At 32.7% G+C, this 26168-nt stretch overlaps 1 long non-coding RNA gene across 2 annotated transcripts; it reads left to right on the top strand.

Annotated features, from left to right (window-relative positions):
• The first annotated feature begins 193 nt into the window (after positions 1–193).
• LOC112057775 (uncharacterized) lies at positions 194–26168 on the top strand. Of its 2 annotated transcripts, none has more exons than XR_008251137.1 (3): positions 194–322; positions 18240–18300; positions 22024–26168. It is a non-coding gene; the product is annotated as an uncharacterized LOC112057775 (long non-coding RNA). The 2 variants fall into 2 exon arrangements; XR_008251138.1 differs by lacking the exon at positions 194–322 and adding an exon at positions 17819–18135.

Below are 26168 nucleotides of genomic sequence, written 5' to 3'. Positions count from 1 at the left end.
TTTCTAAAATGATATTAAAATAAATTTATGGGGAAACTTGCTCCAACTAACCGCGGCAGCGAAGCTCAACATTATAAAATGAGGTTTGTTTCGAAAACTTGATGTAAAGTTATTACTATTCAACGATAGATGGCGCTGTAAATGATCGGTAAAGCAGTTGTATAGAATTTTCCAATGACATTGAAGCTTTGACTTTCGAGTCAGATAAGTGAGAAAGCTCCGTGAAAGCTTTGCATGTAGACGCGTTTCTCAAGTGCTTACTGTCGATTTTATTAATTTTCTCGCAATAAACACCCGAAGCAACGGCAGGGAGATCAAAAAGGTAAGAATATTTATTTCTCTAGACATATTTTTATCATTTACTTACACTGAATAGCATTTTCTGAATGTTGAACCGAAAAATCATTAATTTTGTGAACGAGACGTGAATTCCAAATTAGATGCCACAGATTCAGTGTGCGCCTAGGTTTTGTTTCGTGCAGAATTTCATTCTTTCCAGATTTGTTACTGAAATACGAGTAACATACTTTATTTTTGTACTTACTTGTATTTCTTATTAAAATAACAGGTACGTACCTTACCCTACCTATGTTTACATTTGAAAATTTTAAACAGATGTCAAATGTCATAGGTTGACAGGAGCGTACAAAGTAATATGCAGGCCCATGTTCTATGATTTAGGTAACTCAAGTAGGGGATGGTACCTAATTAAAAAAATACATTGGTACTTTTTAAAAGCTTTTTTTTGTACATGTACAGACAAAAAATCTTTGTTGCGTAATCATAAATATATAAAAATATACATGAAAAACCAGCACATACTTTACAAATAGAATGGATTTCAAATAATCCCTTTAAGTTAAATAGGATTTGAGAAGCTTAGTTATTCCAAACGTATTCTTTTCAAAAACTCCGTGTTATATTTAATCGCTGGTAGCCGCCTTCGTTTGAAAGCCTAAACATAAAAACCGTTGACGTGAAATTTATACCTGACTTCCATGAATGGCGATATTTTTGTTCAAAGGTTGCCCCAAAAAAAGGCAATAAAATATGGCCGCTACAAAGGCACCTCTGGTGCGCCTGCGCTGGATCGGGACTTGCGCATTTTGATTCTACTAAATCGATGTCGTTACCGTTGGTTTTAGAACGGTCCTAATTCGACTTTTTGGTGAATTACATGTTAATCGAATTGTGTTAATATTTGAAATTTTAATGCAACGATACACTGGTGAATCGTGTCATTTGTATGCAATTAAAAAAATCTAGACTACGAGTATTGATTGATCTTTTGTATTGTTTGTTGCATTTAGTTTTCTTTACTCTCATTTTATATATTATACATTATTACCATAATATTGTACTCTATTAATCTCTTTAATATATTATTTTTGTATACTAAGTTTAAGTGCATTAGTCTTTCAAACATATTATTCATAAGTAATACTATCTTTGGATGCAGGATCGCTCTGTACGAAATCATGGAACTAGAATCGAGAATCCATAGTAGTAGATATTTGACATCCAGAATGTCGCATTGTAAGACATCAATAGACCATAGAGAATCGTTTTCTAGTTTAGTCTAGATTAGAATCGAATCGACATCAATAGATGGTCTAAGTAAGATTCAGCAATAGAAATATATACCCTCATCCGTTATAATTATAAGTGATAAGAAATAAAATGATAAAATTCACAGTGACACATTGCAAATAGGTTTCCCACTTAAATTGCGACCAGACACATTTTCATAGGAAACTATGAATTAGATCAAAGGCAACTTAATACATGTAAGTTACGCATAAAATAAGCTTTCAATTGAGATATTAAGCGATTAGATCATCATTCGTCATTATCAACTCTAATTCGGCTCACTGTTGAGCTCGAGTCTCCTCTCAGAATGAGAGGGGTTAGGCCAATAGACCACCACGCCGCTGGCCAAATGCGGATTGGTAGACTTTACACCCGCAGATAATAAGAACGACTAAATAACTGATGAATATAAATATAATATTACTGATGAATATAATATTACTCAACTGTTTATAACTGGCAACACCACAATTGCAGTGTGAAAGCAGGCAACATTTACGTTTTTTTTTTATTTTGTTGGGTATATTCTTTTAACTAATGTATGATTTATTTTAATCTATCAATGAGGGAAGTAGAATAAATTACTTTGATCATTAAATCTTATACAACCGCAATTTATCTAGGCAACCTATTTGTGATGTGTTCTCCTGAATAGTCTCTATCATTCATTTCTTATCTCAAATAAATAGCAGATGAGTGTATGTATTTCTTACACCGGATCTAGTACTAAGACTATTGACAATCGTTTGTTACTAGACTAGCGGACGCCCTCGACGTCACCCTCGTGGAAATCGATGTAAACTTTCAACCCCTATTACACCCCCTTCTATTAATAGTTTCTCATGTTTATATATAAAAATCCACTAATAATTTTTAAAAAATAACGATATATTTAAAAAACACTTCAACCCCTTTTGATTTAATTTTCGCGAAAAAAAGTATTATGGACCCAAGTTTCATTTAAATTCATATAGTAGTTTCGGTGTGATGAATGTGTGTGATTAACATAAATACAGATAGACAGACAAAAAATAAAAATAAAATATTTCTGACTTCAACATCGACTAGAATTATAGTGCCCTCAAACTAAAATTTTCAAAATACATATCTTCTATAACTGTACAAAATTTGACATGTTACAGTTTTATTAAAAGTATAGATTATAATATCTAATACTTTGTTTCTTGTGACATTTATTACCTATAAGTAAAACATTAGGAAAAGATTAGGTACACTTGTGTTTATGCACACATTTGTGCACTATATAATATGTATAAGGTATATTATCTCCTGCTTAGATATATTCAACATGGCATCCATGGCCGAAATTCGGTATGGAAGATATTATATCATAAATGTACTCGTATATAAGTATCGATATACTTTTGAAATTTAAAAAAAATATTTGTACTCAATGACGGATGACAGATTTCCGTTGGATACCACACACAGAATATGATGTTTTAAAAAAAGTGTTTCTGATTTCCTAAGGGTTCTTCAGTTAAACACACACATCTTTCTGCTACAAGTAAAGCCAAATCGTCTTCTAACAGTAGAAAATGTATAAATAAACCGGACAAGTGCGAGTCGGTCTCACCCACCGAAGGTTCTGTACAAATTTGTAGATACATTTATTTACTTAACCTTGATGATTTTTGTAATTACGGTGCCTAAAAATAAAGGCTATATTTTTATTAAATAATTACAAAAGTACTATACAAACTACTACTACTAAACTACTACAAAAGTAAAATTAATAGTATAGTTTCAGATTTTTACTTAGTACTTGCCAAATGACATTTTTTTGGTCAACCGAAAGTACCTAGCTCTTTAAATTTTAATTCCTTTGAATTTTTCGAAATATGCTGTCCTATATACGGCCTTTTCAGAGCTTCAAGATTCTCTAGAACTAAGTAAATTATTCGAATTTCAACTCAATACTTCTATGCATTGCCAAGTTATGGTCTTAAAACACAGACGGACAGACATATAGATAACAAAGTGTTTTAAGCTTTTGTAATATTTTTATATTATGTTTGTTGCAATAACGATATTTAAATAAACAAAGTGATCTTACAAGGGTCCCGTTTTTATCCTTTTGTGGCACAGAACCCTAAAAAAGAGCACTCAATAGTTCGGCAACCCGAGAGCCGCTTGTCAGCTTATGCGGAGGGGAGCGGATTAAATTGAAATTCTTTTTTTAAATTCACCAATAGGGGGAGCAGTGACGTGGGATTGGCTCGGCGCGTCCGAGCAGAATAATCTTTAGAGCTGATTGACAAGGGGATTATGGACCCGATAATATTATATTTTGTTAACTAGCTGACGCCGCGCGGTTTCACCTGCGTGGTTCCCGTTCCCGTAGGAATACGGGGATAATATATGGCCTATAGCCTTCCTCGACAAATGGGGTATCTGACACTAAAAGAATTCTTTAGATTCCTGTGATAAGCGCGTTCAAACAAAAAAACTCTTTAGCTTTATAATATTAGTATAGATAAAAATACGATGTACCAAGTTACGTTATGTACGTTAATTTTAATCTTAACTTAGCCGATGGAAACTATTATCGACATACAAGGCCAACAATATGCCTATAATTTTAAGGCATTGAAAGTAGCATACACTTGGAGTTGGTAATCATTTGACATCAAAACTCGGAGGGCCTAGTGGCAGTTTGATCCTACTGTCACGTTAACGTAAACGCGAATTTCTAAGGAATTGAAACAGCGCTATCTAGTGGCACTACTGCACAACTGTTTCAATTCCATATAAATTTGCGTTTACGTCAACGTGATAGTAACAGTATGAAAATATTAAAAACTCCCACTAGGCACACTGTACTCAAACGGGCAAAATATATTCGATTATTTTTATCCTAGCGGATAAAATTGCTTTTAGAGATAAAAATCGACATAGGGTGCGGTCAATAAGTTCAAAATAAATTTTGACACTTTTTTTTAAATTTCCCTAAATTTTACAAATGTAATGGCGAAATTATTTTTTTCAAATATTTTATATTTTTAACTTTTTTTGTTTTAAACAAAAGGTCAAAAATAGTTTATGTCAGTTTATATTTTTAATAAAGATACAACCAAAAATATCACAATTCAGACGATCAACTTTTTTAATTACGAAAATTCTTGATTCTGGTAACTAACTGAGTTAGCAGGGAATAAAAATTTCTGTAAATTTCCGTAAAAATTCTCTAACACCAATAATTTTTGAGTATTTTCTATTAATGTTTTTAAAAATCTTTAATTGTTTATAACTTTTACAATTGTTTATTTGCGGGTTTATATAAAAATTTTGCACATTTTTATAGACATCATGACGAGTCGAATAAGCTACCACACGTTTTTTTGTTCGCGGTATCAGTATTTAACACTGTTTCCAAAAATTTTGCTCTAACGCGCGCCATTGACGATCAATTAATTTCACGTTTCTGCACCTTGCACGACTATAATTGATCGTGTATTGGTCGCTGCGTGCATGACAGCTAGACCTATAAAACGTTGTCGCTGCCGTTTCCGCTGCAGAAACGTGGGAATGATTGACCGTCAATGGCTGACTTAAAGATACGAGTAGGTAGGTTTCCTATCGATTAGTTCAGTCTGACGATCCTCTTAACCGCTATAACCTTCAATGGAATAAGGCCTCCGATACATATTTAGCAGCCGTATGTATGCTGCTTATGAATTCATTTGAATAATATTGTGTGCAATGATTTATTGGATGTGAGTATTATATGGACATACCTAGTCGTATATTTAGCTAGATGCCGCTAGTTTATTATTAAATCTTATGGTTCAATGTTTTCCTTAGTCATTTAGAGATATCCAATAAACAAGTTTACATTTTTTATAAATAAGAAAATTGCACGTGTTTTTGTTTTATTTCGTCTAGCACCTTAATACTTTGAATTCTGTAATATATATAATTAATCTATTTTATGATACCTACTTACCTTTATTTTGTAACTTACATAAATTATTGAAATGTGACCATTTCGCTCCATCTAAAAATCTATTGTATTTTTATCCTACTAATATTATAAACGCGAAAGTTTGTATGGATGTTTGGATGTTTGTTACTCTTTAACGCCGCTACTACAGAAGCGATTTGGCTAAAATTTGGAATGGAAATGGATTTTACTCTGGATTAACACATAAGCTACTTTTTATTCCGAAAAAATCCATGGTTTCCCGAGATTTGCGAAAACTGATGATTTTAATGATGTGAATGTTTGTTACTCTTTCACGCCTCGACTACTTGACCGAATTAGCTGAAAATTGGTATTGAGATATATTATAGCATGGATTAACACATAAGCTACTTTTTATCCCGAAAAAATCCATGGTCTCCAAGGGATTTGTGAAAAACTAAATTCCTCGCGGACGAAGTCGCGGGCGTCCTCTAGTTTTTAATAAAATATTATTAATCGTAGATTGTATCTTATGATCGGTTATAGGGAGAAAATATTTTAAAGTTACTTGAAAAAAAAAAACATTCATATATTGTATCATCTTAAACATCGATTCAAAAACTAAACAAAAACGAAGCGTTTAGCACCACCGTTTTTTTGTTCACGCTTGGACGCAAGGCCCGTGGTATCTAGATAAATATAAATCTGTGGAATCTTATGATTATAAACGACTGTTCGATGCGCAATTATGTGTAATTATTTCTTGAGTTAAAATAAAGATGGAAAGAACAACACGATAGCTATCCCCGACTATATGACCATGTACCATATTAGGTAATTAATATTATACTGTATTTCAATACTAGCACAAAAAACTACGTAGCTAGCTGGCTGCCAGCTCTCCATGCTATATCGATGTATTATTATATAGAGAACTATATACTTCGTTAGGTATTTATATTATCTAAACAGTATGCCTACTTTACAACTGCCACATCGCACTAGTGTCTTTCACTACCAAGCCTTTTTAGGGTTCCGTAGTCCACAAGGAACCCTTATAATTTTAGTGTAAGTGTGTAAGTATGTTTGTTCCTCTTTTACGCTGCGGCTACTAAAGCAATTTGGCTGAAATTTGGAATGGAAATAGATTTTACTGTGGATTAACACATAGGCTACTTTTCATCCCGGAAAAATCCACGGTTCCCGCGGGATTTGTGAAAAACTGACGGACGAAGTTGCGGGCGTCCGCTAGTAGATAATAATCAGAAGAAAGATAGCGCTTCATTGTTTTGACACAAAAAAAGATTTTTTAAATTTTATTATGGTTTTGTACGTTTGCGTCTAGTAGTAGGTACTTACGTTAATAATATGACAAAAAGAGAGACTCATTAGTGCGTTGCGTTGCGTCGTCGCAACGGATCAACGCACTAACAATTACCTGCCTTGTAATAACGCACGACGTCTTTACAATGGTTCGAAACAAGAGAAACACTGTCTGTTATAGCAACGGAGCTCCGTTGAAATGCGACGCATCGCTTTCAAATCTATCATATCCTCTATGTAATGCTGTACAGAAGTAAAGATTGTAGTGTTGTTGGGGTAATCTCTGGATCTACTGAACCGATTTTCTAAATTCTCTTACCACTAGAGAGCTACGTTATTTGTGAGTATTATAGGTTATATTTTATTCCTGTATTCTGACGGAACTATGCCGGTGAAACCGTAGGGCGTTGGCTAGCTTAAAATATTTAGAAAACGACTCAGCGTCGACGCTGCGACGTACAAAATAAACGCAATGTACTAATGGGGCATCGCTCTTAGGCTACAAATTCACAAGATCTAGATACACATTGCAAAAGCTACGATTAAAACACGTTTTGTCTTAACTCGCTGTCGATGCTCAATATACGAAATTGAACAGTGGACCACCCAGAACTTGTTATTTTCTGTTACGCCATTATAATCCTTATAACAATAGAATTAAGAATGTATATTGTATGGATAGATTAGTATCGTAACATATAAGGTTAACTGTATCATACACGGCACCATATGGCATCTCGTTATAGGACATAGGCACCGAACGGACGTGTCGCAGTGGTAAGGCATCGTTTACACTGGTAGCTTAAGGTAGCCTTTGGTTCTTGGCGACCGCGACCTGCGATCGCGACCGGAGCACTAAACAAAGGCGGTCGCGCGACAAGGTCTTGGGCTTCATTTAGTGCTCCATACAAATTCATACTAACAGAGGGTCGCGCGGTCGCAGGTCGCGGTCGCTAAGAATGGGAGGCTACCTTTAGAATTGCGACTTCAAATAATTATCCAAGATTTAGAAGTCGCGATTCTGAATTGTCAGCGAATACGATGCTCTCAAAAATATTTTAAAAAATCCTACTAATATTATAAACGCGAAAGTTTGTATGGATGTTTGGATGTTTGTTACTCTATAACGCCGCTACTACTGAAGCGATTTAGCTGAAATTTGGAATGGAAATAGATTTTACTCTGGATTACCACATAGGCTACTTTTTATATCCGAGATTTGCTAAAACTAATGATTTTGATAATATGAATGTTTGTTCTTCTTTTACTAGTAGTTGAATACTAAACCGAATTAGCTGAAATTTGGTATTGAGATATATTATAGCATGAATTAACACATAGGCTACTTTTTATCCCGGAAAAATCCATGGTTCCCGAGGGATTTGTGAAAAACTAAATTCCACGCGGACGAAGTCGCGGGCGTCCGCTAGTAAAATAATAAATTGAATTAATTAAAAAACAAAAAATATAAGAAAAAAATACATAGATTAACTGTTACTCAAAATTCAATCCTTATCCGTTGTACCTACTACCTCATCTTCTTCACTGTTACTATCTCTAATTTGGATGACGCACTTCCGTCTCAATATCATCATCGTAATAAATACATAATTATCGAGAATATTAAAAGAAATATAAACGGTGATTATACCTACTAAAAGAAAAAAAAATATTTATGAAGTCTATTCATTACACCACTCTTCATTAACAAACAACTATTGATTAGAGATTTTTTTTAATCTTATAATTTTTTATTAGGTATAAGACAATCGTTCATATTATTATCAATCAATATAAGATTAATAGTAGAAGAAATTACTCGAATTTTTCAACCGCATAGCGAAGTTTCTTATCTATAACGCAAATATCTGGACACCCAGCAATTTATACATCGCTAACTCGAATTTGGGCATTATTTTTTATATCTAATGACTCAAAATGTTTTTTTTTATGTCATAAAAAATCTTTGTAAAATATGCAAAGATAACGAAGTTACAAATCTTATTACTACACTAAGTAGAAATACTTATAGAAATCACTCGATTTAAATTACCCCAACTATTGTTAGCGGAGTGTGCGCGATGATTGGTCTTAGTCAACGTTATGTACACGTCTTTAGAGTAGCCAGTCGGTTACGTCAGATGCCTTCTACTACGCTAACGGTTTCACTGTCAATTTCCATTCTTGTTCATAACAATTTGAACATACTTGCTATATTTGCGTAATTTAAAGATACATATTTACTTGCTTACTACAACTCAGTGTCTTGTTTGTTGTTGTTTTTAGTTTTTTGTTACTATGTATTATATGTCTTAAGTTTTTAAACCCCGATGCAAAAGAGGGGTGTTATAAGTTTGACTGTCTGTCTGTCTGTGGCACCATAGCTCCCGAACGGATAAAGCTATTCCAATTTAGTCTTTTTATTTTGTTTGAGAGGTAGCTTATGTGCGAGTGTTCATAGATATGTTTGATGAAAATCGGTTGAGCCGTTTAAAAGTTTTGGGATGAAGGTGAGGAAGGTAAACTGAATGTCTGCAAATATACTCGAGTAGGGTCTTAAACGAAAGCGTAATAAAGGAGAATGTAGATGAGTTGATCAAGAGTGTAATTAATAATTTCGTGACCTTCGGGGGTTATTCAAAATTTTCAATTATATTAATAATTGCTACTGACATAATTATAAAACCTTATTATTTAAAATAATATTGTAATTATTTTTTATCTATCTTTAGATGCCTTTCATTGCATCGATTATAATCATTATAGGTACAGACAGTTCTGGATTCGGAAAAATGCCTTTCCAGTTTCAGAAATTTGGTAATTCCGAGTGTAATATTTACCTTGGTCTAATATTTCCAGACCGATAAAGAAAATTGCAAAAACTCAAATATGTATTCTTAATTTCTTAGGTCGAAACGAAATCAGTTAATATCTACCTAGAACAGTTCCCGAAAAATGCTGTAATGAAGTTTAAGCTGATTTTCACCTAATTGTTCTATTTTTTTGTAATTGAACCATAAAATGTCGGCTGACTATCATTATGGTACTTAGACATTTTTTTCATTTTAAAAATAGTTTAGCTTGTTTGCCTCCAAAATAGCGAACCGTAAACAAAATTTCAGCTACCTGCTCTACATATCCCATAAAAAGGCATCCCGTGGCAGTAACATTAAAACAAACAGCAATATCCCCGTGGATCCCAAGTTAAAGGGTAGCAAGCGTAAGGGTAAGGTGGAGTGGGGCGGGGGGAGTTACATAGTCTACTGTCTATGCCTCTCGCACTCCGCGCGCAGCTGCCCCACGCCTCGCTCGGTAAGCGTTCCATTTTCAATTTGAATCTGCTTCGTTCTGAATTTTTTTTTATTATCGATACCTTTTTTCTTCGCGCCTTATTATTTTTGCGCACGTTCTTTTTTTGAAATTACTTTTGCATATTGAGTAGTTAATAGGTACTAGGTAGAAAGTTATGCTGTCAAGGAAATTAGGTAGTAGGTATATAATCGCTGTGTATTGAAAATGTACCTACTGTATATAATACTCATGTGTGATTATAATTACTTGTAGACGCCTCCGCGGTTTCACCCGCGTGGTTCTCGTTCCCGTAGGAATACGGGGATAATATATAGCCTGTAGCCTTCCTCGATAAATGCGCTATCTAACACTGAAATAATTTTTCAAATCGGACCAGTAGTTCATGAGATTAGCGAATTCAATCAAACAAACAAACAAACAAATTTTTCAGCTTTATAGCATAGATTTAGATAAAGAATTCCATGAGAATGTAAAGATAAAAGAGGATTAGATAATATTTTACCCTTTCAAATAATTTACGGTAGGTAGCAATATCACTCAAGAGTATAAAAAGAGTATTAAAGTATAAATGTAGTACCTAATTGTTATGAAAAAAATACTTTTAACTATATTCTAATTTGTAATTGAAAAAAAAAAATGTAATGTACCCACTTAGGTATTTACTTGGTAGCATACTTATTTAAGTTGTAGTACCTACTTTGCAGCGTTTTTTTTTAAATTTAATCTAATTTGACTGAATATTTTCTAGTAGGTATTAGGTTTATGAGTGGTCGCTTCTTGCATTTTATTCTTTGCTAGGTGTTGTAGATGTAAGTGTGTGTGCCTACTAATATTACGCTTTATTTCATTATCTATGTATGATTATAATCTATGTATAAATACATATTCAATATTCATGTATAAACAAACTAATCAATTTTCAATTTCCCTTTGAATCATTTTATTACGCTATTCCTTTCTAGATTATATTACCTAACTGAATGGAGTCTATAAGATAGGTATATTATATCTATTCAATAGACATATATTTCACAATTACACATAATATTATACCTACTACGTATTCAGTTATTCATTTTATGCTGACGATGTGATGGATATGCCTAAAGATAGAAAACTTAGGCATTCGTTGTCACACTATATAGGAATTTTACGTCTAGACGCCTGACATGCACGCGTTAGACTTTAATGCCTGAAATGACTTGAAATATTTTATATTAGGTATATGGGTAGGTACCAAGTTAGGTTATTATGTAAATGTGTTCCTTATTATCTCACTATGTCTTACTAGCGGACGCCCGCGACTTCGTTCGCGTGAAATGTAGTTTTACACAAATCTCTCGGGATCCATGGATTTAACCGGGATGAAAATCCTATGTGTTAATCCAGAGTAAAATCTATTTCCATTCCAAATTTCAGCCAAATCAGTTCAGTAGTTGCGTCGTTAAAGAGTAGCAAACATCCAGACAAACATCCATACAAACTTTCGCGCTTATAAAGCTGGCATCCAATGAAATTACTAGGCCGATAGTTAATGAACTAGAATCACTCAACGTTTAACAACCTGACTGAAAGTCAGCCCATTGAAGATGACAGTCTAGAGGTAGGGTAACCTTGAGTTCCACTCAACCTAAAACGGCTATAGAATATACACCTGAAAATAGAATTATAAAATTTAACTATTTGGATTATACCCTTAACCGACCGATCATGATTTTTGGTGTTAGTTAGGGTAAGGTAGGTAGATAGTAATTAAATTCGTAATATAATTGACAACACTAATTAAAGTAAAAGTTCATTAACTGGGTTTACGGCACTGATTCACAGAATAGTAACATGCCACTGATTAACATAGCAAATATTTTATTTAAGACGTCAAGTATTTAAATATGGCTACGCCAGAAGTTTCGCTGGGTCGCCTCTTCGAATACTCTCACCTGCTCGCCCTTTGTTTCGTTGCATTCGTTCTAAAAAGTCCTGAATTCAGGACTTTTTTCGGTAGCTTCTGGCTTCGTGCTTTATAAAAACACTCTAGGAGTATGGCAGACAGACGATTCGAGGTGCCCAAATTTTGTATACTATTGAATTCAAAATTTTATGAAAAACCCTTTTATTTAGTGTGTCATTATTTGTGTACCTACTCATGGCCATCCTAAACAAACATAAATAGAATAATAGGTGAGCACTTAAGTTAAGGTTGCCAATTAATTTTATAATACTATTTTCATGGGCACCCTAACTTAATGTCAAGAATTCATTTATTCATTCAACTAAATGAGTAGCAACATTCAACTTATTGGTTAAAAATGATATGCGATCCAAATTCAATCAGTATTTTGTCTTGTTGTAATAATTTCATCGAATGAAGTAGTTTCAATTCAACCAGATGACTGAGACATATAAATTATTTAAAGCTTTATTTTTCAAACACATATTTACGTTACGTAGGTACGTAGGTACAAGTATATATTTTATAGGTAAACAGTAAGTTATTCAATAATCAGAAACTCAAAATTGGCCTTCTTTAGTTCTCTAAAAATACATTGAAAGTAGTATCTTGATTGAAATGTTTTATATAGACACGAATAGGTATATTACTTACATGCGCACTTCCGGTAACCACCCAGCTTGATACTCGTAATAAAATCAACCAACAGTAAAAATGATAGCATCTAAACAAAATACGAGTTTACGTGACACGCATTGAAATTTCACTACCTACTAAACAATAAAAAATGTTAACACTGAATCAGCAAGAATCGGTAATAAATGTATTATCACAGAAAATATCTGTGACTCGTTATTTTACGATTTGAAGATGTAATCTGGATATAAAAGGCTGCATAAAATTATTCAAAAACATTTTGAATATTCCTTTAAACTTTTAAAATAAAGCGTCTTCATGGGCACCCTACTAAACTACTGTGTAGAATAAGGTCTTAAGTCTTGCCTGAAATTGTACCACAGCACAGTAGATATAACAAGACCACTGCGTAAGTCGTATCTTGGCAATGTGACTAAATTATTTCCATACTTACAAACTTACCTATTGTCGCAAATATTGACAATAACATTGCGTATGTACGGACTTCCTAACAGTCAGGCTAAGGTTTCATCTGATGGCTTTACAACTTTATTAAAATCGTCATACAATTTTTCATATCCTTATTTATTTTCCTTATATACTTTACATCTCTGATAGGGTTTGCCAGCTAAATCACCATTAATATCACATCGCATTCAGCCAAGTTATTACGAAATTGGATTTCTAGGAATCCCTGGAGGATTCATTGTGTTCTGGTAAGCCATTAAGTGTTAATATTATGATGACTGCAATTTGTCACGATGCTCAGTAACGGTTTTTATACTTAATCTAACAACCTACTTGTCATATCACATAACTAACGGATGCGCGCGACTTCGTCCGCGTGGAATTCAGTTTTTCACAAATCCCGCGGGAACCATGGATTTTTCCGGGATGAAAAGTAGCCTATGTGCTAATCTAGAGTAAAATCTATTTCCATTACAAATTTCAGCCAAATTGCTTCAGTAGCCGCAGCGTAAAAGAGGAACAAACATACTTACACACTTTCACACATACACACAAACTTTCGCTATTTTTATTTTAATATAAGTGTGATTAGTGTTACTTACGTTGTGTTATAATTTATCATCTACTGTCTATGTTAAATGTGATTTAGCGGTTCCTTTTGTGAATACCTTTTATGTATATTTACAGTTAGGCATATAATACCTTATAGATTTAGGTTATAAGGTACATTATAGATATGCCATCAATAGGTACTAGTATATATTTATAGAACGTTGTCTAAATTAAAATGTTGAGACATTTTTTAAACAGAAGCAATGGTTCTAAAATTGTTTACCTACTTTCTATATAATAATAAGATAACTTAACCTACATAGTACCGAACTACAATTAGAGGCGCAACAATACTCCCTTAACATTCTCTATTCCACTTCAGCCCCGTCCATTTAATAACCATATCTCACAATAAAATAGTCCCGACATTTAGAAGCGTCCGCCATATTGAATTCATGATGACATCTATCACCCTTTCTTAGGTTCTGAGTAGGTAATCGCTCTGCTAAAATTCTATAAAATATAATTAAATCGATTCAATTTATGTATAAAGATTTAATCCTAACTGTACATACAAGTACCTACGTCACATTTATTCATGGGTAAAAAATTAATAGGTGTAGTTTGTGCATTTTGTCCTTCTGTTTTGTATATCTACCATCAAACAGAAGGACAAAATAAATAAGTAGATTATATTATAGATATTGTAGGTATTTAGTACCATAATATTTCTGAATTGAATTATTGTATTGAAACTGTAAGAATTGAAATTCATACTTAGTACTTGAATAGTGTGGATTAGACAAATTGCATTGCATAAATTGTAATAAACGGGACCTTAACCGAAAAACCCATGGTTCCTTCAGCATTTGTATACAACACGCCACCTGAGACGCGGATTTAGAATAAGCAAATACGCGTCGTAAAGACGAAAAAGGAGCTACGGATTTGCAATCAAATATTACAAAGCAAAAATTAAAATTTTCCTCGGCAATATCTGTAATACGCTGCTTAGTCGAGCCAAGGTCATCAGAGCCCATCAATTCGGCTGTATCGTAAAAAAAATATAGCAACACGCTCGTTTAGCTACAAGCCTATGCGTACGAAATGTGGAAGACATTCAAATCGGATGGAATTGTAGATATTATTTTTATTGTATTATTTACTGACAGAGTTTGGAGTCTGCGCGAAGAGGTTGCGGGACCCTCGCTCGTCGATATCGGTGGTCGAAGTACGCATGTGCGGAAGCCGTGCCGGTTGATAATTTTCTGATTTCTCATTTTATGTATGTTAATGGGCGGTTTTGAAAAATGTTACGACAGTTCGCCCTCTCGTGATTAGGCTGCCTTTCTGTTTACATATAGACTAGATATATAATATATTGTACATTTTTATATTTCACGCCCCTGCGTCTTCAAATTTAACAAGACGTATGAAATATAATACTGTATAATACTGTAAAACACAATACTGTATAATATTATTTAAAAATTTAACAAAATATATGTTTCTATGACGTACCTTTTCATGCTTTCGGATATCTATGATTAAGAATTTGCTTATTGGTTATTTATAGAAAATGTGAGATAATTAAAACAAACAATACTATGAGATGATCCAAGTAAAGCTTTAATTTTACAGAAATATAGAAATCTTAATAAATTAGATATTAGATAAATGTAATTATTCTATAGAGATACATTTGCTGCTATTGATTACAATGTTAAATGTACGAATGAATTTAGTTTCAGAAACCTGAAAATATCCTCTATTAGACAGAGAAAGCAAAATTTTCGATAATAATCAAAATTTTCATTGTATATTACTTCTAACAATTAATTAAATGTTAGATATCTGTACTAAAGGTAGGTAGGTATTTATTCTTTGTTACGATCAGTAAGATACAAATTGCGTGACAAAGCTGTATCAAAATTAATGTAGATATTTTATTACTTGGAAAGTTATTTTCGTTGTCATTAAACTTCCAAAGTTCATAAACAAACTTGTAAATAAATAATAATACTTGGGATTGCGTGTCTTCTATGGGGACTTCTTCAGGGGCGTCTTTTTACGATTCTAATTTTGAGAGTAGCCATTATTTCTGTTAAAGTAGCTTTTTTATGTAAAGGTAGACTGCTTTCCTTGTTGCTTAATTATTCTTTGAATGATGATTAATAAAGAGATTTTGTTACAATTTTTAGTAATTATACATATAATAATAAAAGAATGAACAAATTCTACTTTTGTTTAATTCTGCTTGAAAATAAAACATTTTGCCCAGAGATATAATAGATACAGTGGAGTATTGCTAGGTAGTAATTTTTTTATATATAATTTACTTAATGTTAATGTTAACTTAGTTAATGCCTAAAATAATAGCTTCAGTTTCTTTGTCTAATATCAAAATAATGTCGACAAAGTTTGTAATTTGTCAAAACCGTTAATCAAAATCGAATGCAAATGCGTTAATGTTCAAAGTCACGCGAGTTGTGACAGTCAGTCTCCGCATAGTCTGATTCTACTGACTCAGCATAATTACTTGCGCAGTTATAATAAATTCACCACTTTGAAGTCGATCTGATACTCAAATTAAATTCCGATTAGCTTTTGTTTAAAAAAATTGAGTAGAATAATCGAAACAGAATTCGTAATTTCCGAAAAGATTCAACTGATTTGAAAAAACAAACACAGTTGAAATATAACCGCATTAAGGAAGTAAACAAATACCAATACAATAATAATGTATAGGCAATATTTTTTTAAAACTTTTGGACATTAAACAGTTAAAAGTGTTCTGCGTTCTGTGTTGTACCTATACTAAAGATTACATGGTATCCATAATCAAGGATTTAATTCATTTTACAAAAATTTAATTTAATATAAGCGATCAATTATATTTTATAAATTCTAAATGCACATAAATCCCAGCTTCATAACTCTTCGACGATAATCCCATTTATCTAAGTCAAATATCTGTTTATCAGCTACCTGTTTTGGTGACAAACACGCAGCCTTAATCTACCGTGATACGATACCAACGCAAACATAAGATACGGCAGCTTCCTTTGCCTTAATCTTTTATCTTAAACGCTATTTTATACGATAATTTAAACTGAATTAGGTTGACATGATAACATTATCAGCATTGGAAAATTTAGATTTTCATAGGTTATTTCGTCTTTACCAAGTCTTTTAAATTTTAAATTCGTTCAGCTTACTTGTTCATTAACCCACCTACATACACGTCAATTGAGATTATACCACAAGACCTAAATTATTTATTGTTTGTCATATTTTTCTAGTAAAGCTTACTAATGTGAACGAATCAATGATAAACGTGAAATGACAAATGATATAAAACGAATCTATTAAATACGTACTCCACAATTAGATGATATTAAAAAAATAACCTAACTGAGTTCAAAAGCAAATAGAGTTAATATAAAAACTAATACTAGTTTTGATGATAGTATAGTAAATATAAGTTTTAATAACACGACAGGAAGCATACAATAAATCGTATGTCAGTGACCGCGTGACTTGAATACTCATAATTCCGTTATGCGAAACGCGTTTTATTAGTATAAAAATAACACCCGGCAAACCTATCAACGAATTTAGAACGATTAGTCACACTTCTTCATGGGCTCAGAACAATATGTTACACCTCTAATAGTCATTCGTTATCTCTTTATCGATCTACTAAAAGTTCCACCGCTGTGTACAAGGCTGGAGATGACAACTTAGATCTATATACAAGGTATATAGATTCTACATCTAGATTTATTTAAAGTAGGTACATAAATTATTAGGTTATACAGCTACAATAATATAAATTGACCTTTGGTGTGATGTTGTCATCTTAATGTCTGTGACTAAGACTGTTACTCGTAGATCAAAGTAATTCATATTATAGAAAAACGTTAAATCAATTATCGATAAAACCTAATTACTTTTACCCGTCTATATCAAAAATCTAATCAGATTTGGATTGATTAGGACGCTCGAAGTTATTTTGGGAACAGCTTCGCATCAATGTGGCGAAAATGTCGTTCAATTTATGCTCAAATTTGAGTCCCGACTGGTCCCTTTTTGTTGCCATCTGCGCTCCGAAAGTCCAGACAGCTCCACCCTAAAAACCGTTTAGACGAGATTCTTATCCTTTCACTCGCTTATCAAATCCCATACCGTTATCTCTTTCTAAACGGCCAGGATCCTGTTTTCTGTCCCTTTTTTGCACATGCGCTTGAATTGTTCTATCCTTTCTGGCTCGTACTAATTCGTGTATTTCCGCTTCCCACAGCGTCGGCCATGTTTGGCGGGACTGTCAAGTCAAGTCAAGTCAATGCCAGTTTGGCGCGTATGTAGCAGGATGAACAAGGTCGGTTTCCATCGTTGGAAGCTAATAATACTAACAATTTGTGTTGTGTTTTAATATCGATCTTTATTTTTATTGTTTTAAGGTAAACTCGTAATGATTTTCAGATGCTGCTGAAGATCGCTTCGGTCTAGGATGTTTGCCGGCGAGAGACGCCTCATTTTTTCTGTGAGTACAGTTTATTACATTTTTCTCATTGACCTTTTTTAAAAGGAGATCAATGATTTTTCTGTTTTGTTACGAGCATCTACAGATTCTAATGCATCAATATGAAAACAAAATTCACAATGGAATACATTTCAATTTATTTATGATTTCATGAAATAGTACATAAATTGAATTAGTATCATACTACCAAGTTGTTTTTTCATGCAATATTATTGATAAATATATTCATTCCTGTCTCAAATTTGATTCTATCTTTTTGAATAATCGCCGACTCAAATCAATAGCATGTTATATCTATATATATAAAGAATCATCAGTTCTGTCTTTGAATGAATATTAAATTTTAATTTTGTCATCACCTATCACTTTGAACACCGTAAAAATCGATTGAGAAAAGGCAGAGCATCTAAAAATATATTCGGCTTGCGTTCACACCGTTTTCACTAATTCAAACAAAGGTATTTCAGCATGAATAGCCAATAGCCATCATAAAGCACAGACAATGGACACAGTATTCGGTATTTAACAACGCCTCGCTGATAATTGTTTCACAAACGAACCAAAAAGCTTTCTAGGTTGGAATTTATTAGCAAGTTCCAACTAAATATTTCTTACAATCTTTGTACGAATATTTCCAATAACGCTTTCATTTAAATTGTCAATATCGTTTTTATTATATGATTATTTAAACTCTCTAATGATCAGTAAACATATTGTCCTAATTGAGTATGAGAAACCTGTTATGATAAAAGTGATAAATGTAATTTGCTATCAAAATTTGCATCAACTACAGATCTATTTATAATTCTGCCTTGTGTTTCTCATACGTCATTATCCACAGATGTTGATGTAACGGAAGTTACGATCGAATCTATTGTGTACGACGCACATGTATCTAGCTCTAATATAATATTTAATGTAAGATAGTGATTAGCTTCTTACTGAAATATGAATACTGAGATACTTAGATATAACTAACTAAGCTAAAAATCAATGAAGTCGTAGATGTATTGATAGTTTACACACATGTAATTGTTAAAATCTGTATGCTAGTAAGTATCGCTCGATAAATTACAGCAATTTTGTACTTAAAATTTTAAATGTAGGTACTTATAATTTTTTTTTAATTTTTGCATTTTTATAAATAAATAAAACACGAAAAATAACTCCTAATTTGTGAAATTCATTAAAAGCATAGAAAGTAATATTTAAGTAGGCACCACAAGTCTAATTAGAACAGCGCGCATTTTTAAATGCTTTCCAAAAAATTTCAACAACCCGTGAATGAAACACATAACAGATAGCCAACATTAAACATGAGTCATCGATTACTGCGGCCTCATGAAAACCATCAGCCTCATAAAAGTTATAAACGAGCCCATTAACACCAAAAGTATCATCAGATGCTACTCCAGTTTCCTGCGTTGGAATAATTTCAAATATTGTCTTGCTCGTGGTTGGCACATTCATATCTCCCGTGTAAACAGTATACAATTATGCAGGGCCGACTAACAAAACGTGTAAATGGAGCAATTACCGCCGCCTATGTAGGCTGCCGTACAATTAGTAGGCTGCTAATAGTTTTTCATCACCAGTAGTCTCAACCGATGCGCTGTATAGAAGCACTTCAGAGTGAGATCGGCTGTCGGGGTGAACACATCATTTCTCTGTCTATGTTCCGCTGTTGTCATTTCGGTTTTTATTTCTTATAAATTACCATTGTTCATTTGTTATGAGTTTAAAAAAATAACAGTTTCTTTTTCAATATTCGGTGAGTTACATATATTTCATATCTTTTTCTATATAAACCGCTGTTGTCATTTTCGTTTCGATTTTCATTGGTTAATTATTAATATCGCTAATTTTTAGTTACCAGTTAGAAAATATCTCTGTTTATTTTTTAATATTCGGTGAGTTATTTCTTAATTGTACGCATATATTTCTTTCTCTATACAGTACTTTTGATCAAAATTTTGAGCAGCAAATTAATTATATGTTTTTAATTTGAAGTGTAAAAAAACGTTCAAAAATAAAGTCATAGTATATATATCATAGTCGCATAATTAAATATTGCTTCAATTAAACTCCTGTTTTTTTTGTAACTAAATTTAATATTTGCTTTATTATATTTACATACACTTAATAAAATAATTAGATGTGCTGTTCCAATTTCGATCTTTGGTTCATTAAAAAACCTTTGACATATCTTCTCTCAAAATTCATCTCTTTTTGCAATTGCATTTGTCCTCATCGGACTAAGTATGTGATCGTGCATCGCATAGGCCATAGCCCTGCAGTCATCGGTGCATTAGTATAGATTTAGTCTGCGTGTTAAATGATATTAATATTCTCAATTTTTCTTAGCTACGTCACCAAACAACAAATTGTTTTATGGGCAAGGGATATTTTCTTAAAAAATTCTTGATGAGGAAGTTGTTTGTTAGGGTTAATATGTCCTGCCTAATATAAATCCACATAAACTCTTCTGCATTAAAACTACAAGTCAATGGTTTGGTTTATGCAAATATTCAAGTGCTTATACAAAGTAACCCCTAGGCGGATCGATAGTCTAGTCGCAGACGGTTATTACATGCTTAGTTGCTAACAGTAACGAAATATCTCGTCTACGACGTCTAATCAAACACCCGCAACTCAGTTTTGCAACTAGTGGGCTGAACTCGAAAGATTTGTCCAACAGCTGCTCGATTGCCCGCCCAGTGTACAAGAGCTTTTAAATGGGCGGTAGCCGGTTGTTTCCTCGACTGGAGGTTAATAAGAAGGGGGGGCCATTTTATGTTGGTCGCCATGTCTGGGCCATTCATCGGTCCTAGGCCGGGGGCGGCGCTCATTGCCCGCGTCCGGAGCACGCATGCGCCGGTCCTGTGACCCAGTTGCGCCGCTCTGCCGCCGGGCGGATGGTGCCCTCGATTTGCCAAGGTTGGCGAATCAACGAATTTCGACCGCTCAGACATAGTGACGCGCCACCATTAGGCTGCCCGTGTCGAGTCGATCTTACTAATTAATAAGGACCCTATTACCCGGTTGCTCTCTTTATCTGCTCCTTTTTTAACAAGCACACAACTTCTAAACATTTACGTAATACTGCGCTAAATTGTAATTACGCAGCGAGTGTAATAGTGATGTATTGAATGTAAAATAAAAATTCCTCAGCGAATATGACTTATAGTGTGTGAGTCACGGTGATGCAACACTTGCGAAATATCACAGTTATTACGTGTCCGTACGCACCTCGTTGTCCATATTGGTTAGCATACAACGTCTAAAATGCATACTTGATGTTTAACAAAGAAAATATAAACAGTTTCCTTCCGTTGTCCGTTCCTAATATAGACATCGTAATCAGTAACGAGCTTTCTTTTCTGTGAATCTTTACTAACTTTCTAACTTTGTCTGCGATTAGCAATTACTCATGAGCGGATTTTGTTAGTTTTATAAATATTGATGTCCTCATTTGTCGTCTCGATTATATTTAGTACGCCTAACGTAGACTGGGTAAATTACGATGATCGATCGCGATTCGTGACGGGGCGTTCACTGTCGCCACTTATACGCTTTAATGGAGCCATTCTGTGATGGTGTGCGCGTTGAAACTACAACAATCGATAAAAAAATCCGTGAAGTGTTTACATCACTAATTTTAATTGTGATCGATGATTTGTCAATTTTATATTTTATTTGATATTTTATTCTTTTCTTTTTCAGACGCAGCCGTATGGGACTTCGTTTGGCTGTTCTTTAGACACCTTTTCTAATACAATTGCCTAGTATAAAGTTATTAATAAGATATACAATTTTCATATTTATTTAATTATGTAACAAGAAAATAATTCTAATAAAGCGCGAGAATTCTCTGGAACTTAAATAAGTACGAACTCTTCGTGTTGATTAAAATAGGCATTAGGTAGTTCAAAGAAGTGTATAAAAATAATAAATTAAAATTTGACCATTAAAAATTTTTAGAGAAACATATCCAAAATGTTCTTTGTTGAAAGATTGGGCTTTAATAGTTATTAATTTTTGAGAATTTTGTGAGTTGTAAATAATATTTTATTCTGGTAAATTTTCTTTCAGTTATCGGTTAAATTATAACGTAGGAATCTACGTAATACCGAAATAGATGCTGTTAATAAATTATGCGACAGCTTAGAAAAACCCTTAATGTTAATTAGGCACCGGAGCTTTTCAAGGTATTGATATAACTTAGCATCACAAAAATACCCCAAATTATTAAATCAGTGCAAATTCGTATACTTCAAGTAGGCTTAGCTTAAAAGTAGTTTTGTAACATCAAGCTTGTCTGTTCGTATTACCTCTACCACAGGTTCGGAAGGTAAATTCTTCTGAGAAGAGCCTGTAATAGGCTCAATATTAACTTTAACTTTTTTCAAGATACTAAAATTACTAATCTCTGACAATTTAATTTTTCTTGTCTGAAAATGAAAGCTGATTCAATTACCTCCAGGCATCCTCCTCATTAGAAAAACACACCTGCTTACTGCATATTCTTAATTCATTGCGTGTGTAAAGCCAATCTGAATTAGGCCAGTGTGGTGGACGTGCTCTGCAGTAAGCCGAATATAGGTTGATAATAATGATCCTCCATATTAATATGCACTTAAATTAGCATTAATATTAGAATTATTTTCTTTTAAATCGTACCACAAAAACATGAAATGTATGTAAATGTACTAACAGTTTTCCACACTTTAGCTTTACAACATGAAGTATCAAGAAGAATCCCGAAGAAGAGGAAGCATTTGGTGCGTTTCAAGCATCAATATTAGTGCCCTACATCTACCCTGTAGATCCGAATTTGTTTGAAGTGAGGCGACAAATTCGGTTCTAGAGAGGTTTGTGTGGTGCATGCACGGCCACCATTAAGACCATGCTGCAGATCAGAAGACTGGAAGATTTGTTTCATATATGTGTCCTGTGTTACTTATAGAATAGAATAGAATAGAATAGAAATCATTTATTTGTTAACACAACACTACACTACATAATAACTTAAAACTTACCAACCAACCAGGTGGACTGACGACATCAAGCGAGTCGCAGGGATTCGCTGGATGCAGGTGGCTCATCAGGTATCGTGATGTTTGGAAGTCCCTGCAAAAGGCCTATGTCCTGCAGTGGACGTCCATCGGCTGATATGATGATGATGATGAACTTAAAACTAATACATATATGTATAGAAAATATGTTGTGCCAAAAAAAATGGACCTGACTCAGCTAAAATTTGTTGTGAGTACATCAGTACCCACAACGCTGGTATTCTGTCAGACCCTTAGGAGGGAAGAACAGAACACATAAAATAATTATATCACTAATAAAATAAAACAAAATACAGTTTAAAAATACAGTAGTGTAATATCAGAAGTACAAAAAATTTAATCTCAAAAGCTAGCAAACACAAAAGAAAAGAAAAATTTAAAAAAAGAAAAAAAAATATATAGAATTAATTGTTTATTATTAATGTGTGTGTATATTATTTATATGTGTCTTAAAATATAATTGTCTTAACTTATATTATATAATTAATTACGATATTGACACATGCATTTATTTAATGAAATTAAAAAGTTAAATTATTGTAAAGCTGGCCCAGTAAGAATTGTCTTGTAAAATAACGTTTTAATCTTACGATTTAGTTAGATTTTTTTATTTTGAAGAATTAGTCTTGGTTGTAGTCAAACGCCAGTCTATATTGTGTTTAAAGAGTTAGGTTAGATAATTTAGATTAAAAAACATCTTTAAGTACCTATTAGGAAGTAGAGTGTTACAAAATAACTTTTTAATTTATTACAAAATGCATGTGAATAATATATGTGTCTGTTTATTTTTTTATTTAGTAATTCATGTTTTATGATATGAGAGTATATAAAGTTATTTATGTACCTAATTGTATTGCTCAAACGTTTTATTGTATGAGTAGAGTATGAAACTGTGCTTACTGTTAAAACACAATCAATAATAATAAACAGAAAATAAAAATATTAGGACAATACACACATAACTTATCTAGCCCCCAATAAGCGTAGAATGTGTATAATACATTTACATAATACACTTATAAATATGTACTTAGATTATATATAAACTATAAACATACCCAGACAGTAAAAACACACTTGCTCATCACAAAAATATTTTCAATTGTGATAATCGAACCCACGGTCGTTGATGACGATGATGATACATTTACAAATAAATGCACTAATCACTGCGCCATACGGCCGTCAAATTAACACCAGTACAAAACTCACTTCGTTCGTTTTAAAAATGCACTAGTGTTTTAAGTTTTTACTTATCGAATAAAAATATTTTTCTTTCTTTCTTTTTTTTTAATAACCCAAATTATGCAACCTTTTCATAACTTACTACCTATATAATATATTATGTTGTACCTACGTACATAATTAATATGTAAATTATCAGCTCGGTTCACACACTGCTCTGCATGTACACTGCGATTGAAAATTATATTTGGTGTTCATTCAAAAATACATAGGTGTTCTTGTCTTATTAATCTTGTCATCTTGTCAATGTGCTATGGGACCTGCAAGTTTATAAAAGACTATATACGTCCCGCGGTTTCACCAGCGTTGTTCCCGTTCCCGTAACGGCAATAAAATATAGCTCATGACACTAACAAATAACATGACTTTTTAGTGGTAAAAGAATTTTCTAAATCGGTTCAGTAGATCCAGAGATTACCCCGTATAGCAACTTTACCTCTTTCTAACATTGATAGGTAAACGGTTGCATTAATAATAATAATTTATTTATTCATCAGAAAGCAGGTTTACAAAGATTACTTAAATATAATAAGACTCTGATACTCTCTACCACAATAATTTGGTGTATGAAAAATTTAAATAGACTATGTATAATCCTAATTTAAAAGCAAACAAATAAAAAAAGAAAACATATGTAATAGCTTATACAATTTAACATTTTAAGATTCAATGATTATGACAAATGTAACTCAAAACTACTGTGATAGATAAAATAAAATAATAGTCATAATATATACTGTCAAAATTATTAAACCTTGTTAAATTTAGTGCAAAGTCAAGTAATTATTACCAGTGAAATGTTAAAATGTCAATTAAAATTATGTCAAACACATGTCAATTAAAATTATGTCAAAATATTTATCATACGTCAAAAAAAAAAAAAAGAACATGATTAAAATTTGTAATTTAAATAGGTACTCATTTAAGTTATAGAAACATTTATCCATAAGCATTTTAGAAACCTTACTCTTGAAACTATTTACATTGTCAATCTTATAGATATCTGGTAGTTTGTTATATATTGAAATTATGAATATAGTGTTTTTTATAAAACGAATCAAGTGTGTTTTATAACAGATACACTAAAGCAATTTATTAAAGTAGAGCATCAAACGTCCATACGTGTAATTTAGCATTAAAGCTTTCGTGTCTGTGCTATAAAACTCAAGATTTTTCAAAATTCTACCCCTAAAGGTTAAAAAGTGTTTTAATATAAATCGATTATGTTTTGAGAAATGATTAGTAGACTATTTTTATATATAAAACATGCGAAAATAGAAATAGAAGGGGGTGAACTAGGGGTTGAAAGCTTACATCGATTTCAAAGCGGGGGCAGTCGCGAACGCCCGCTAGTACAAAATATATCTACTTATCATAAGATAATGAATCTGTAAAATTGTTATTTATTCTCTCAATTTTCTTGAAACACTTGAATGACTTGAATTTTGAATATTCAAAACATTTAAATTAAAATATTTTTGCGATTAATATAATGTCATCATTTCGAATAAACATTATCATCACTTCGAATTAAAAAATAATGATTAA

This window comes from Bicyclus anynana, chromosome 10 (genome assembly GCF_947172395.1).
Source record: "Bicyclus anynana chromosome 10, ilBicAnyn1.1, whole genome shotgun sequence".
NCBI classification, from domain to species: Eukaryota; Metazoa; Arthropoda; class Insecta; order Lepidoptera; family Nymphalidae; genus Bicyclus; species Bicyclus anynana.
The sequence above is the reverse complement of the archived record's forward strand: the minus strand, read 5'-3'. Positions and strand labels throughout refer to the sequence as shown.